The sequence below is a fragment of the Trichechus manatus genome, unplaced genomic scaffold, assembly GCF_000243295.1.
Source record: "Trichechus manatus latirostris isolate Lorelei unplaced genomic scaffold, TriManLat1.0 scaffold00241, whole genome shotgun sequence".
Classification (NCBI taxonomy): Eukaryota; Metazoa; Chordata; class Mammalia; order Sirenia; family Trichechidae; genus Trichechus; species Trichechus manatus.
Genome location: NW_004444177.1, coordinates 421,201 through 422,376, shown reverse-complemented (window position 1 = coordinate 422,376; position 1,176 = coordinate 421,201).

Genomic DNA, 1,176 nt, shown 5'->3' with positions numbered 1-1,176 from the left:
GTAGAGGTGTTGGATTTTCTGGTACATTATGGAGATTAGACCTTTGTCTGACTTCTACTGTTCAAAAACTTTTTCCCAGTCTGTAGGTTGTCTTTTTACTCTTTTTGTGAAGTCTTTTGAAGAGCATAGGTGTTTGATTTTTAGAAGATCCCAGTTATCTAACTTATCTTCTGGGGTTAGTGTGTTGATGGTTATGGTTTGTATCCTGTTAATGCCATGTATTATGGCCTGTAGCATTAGTCCTATTTTTTCTTCCATGACCTTTATAGTTCTTGGCTTTATATTTAGCTCTTTGATCCATTTTGAATTAGTTTTTGTATATGGTGTGAGGTGTGGGTACTGTTTCATTTTTTTGCAGATGGAAATCCAGTTTTACCAGCACCATTTGTTAAAAAGACTGTCTTTTCCTCATTTGATGGACTTTGGGCCCTTGTCGAAGATCAGGTGAATGTAGGTGGATGGATTTACATCTGCATTCTCAATTCTGTTCCGTTGGTCAATGTATCTATTGTAGTACCTGTGCCAGGATGTTTTGAATACCATAGCTGTATAGTAGGTTCTAAGGTTAGGTAGTGTGAGTCCTACTTTATTCTTCTTCTTCGATAGTGCTTTACTTATTCGGGCTTCTTCCCTTTCCACATAAAATTAATGATTAGTTTTTCCATCTCTTTAAACAATGTTGTTGGTATTTGGATCAGGATTGCGTTGTATTTGTAAATTGCTTTGGGTAGAATTATCATTTTCACAATGTTGCGTCTACCTGTCCATGAGCATGGTATGTTTTTCCATTTATGTAGATCCTTTTGCGTTTCTTGCATTAGTGGTTTGTAGTTTTCTTTGTATACTTCTTTTACATCCCTGGTTTGATTTATTCCTAAGTATTTTATGTTTTTGGGGGCTATTATAAATGGTATTGTTTTCCTGATTTCCTTTTCATCATTCTCTTTATTGGTATATAGGAATCCAAATAATTTTTGTATGTTTGTTTTACATCCTGCTACTCTGCTGAATCTATTAGTTTCAGTAGATTTCTCATGAAGTCTTTAGGGTTTTCTATGTATACTATCATATCATCTGCAAACAAGGACAGTTTAACTTCTTCATTACCAATTTGGATGCCCTTTATTTCTTTTTCTTGCCTTATTACTCTAGCTAGAACTTCCAGCCCAATGTTAA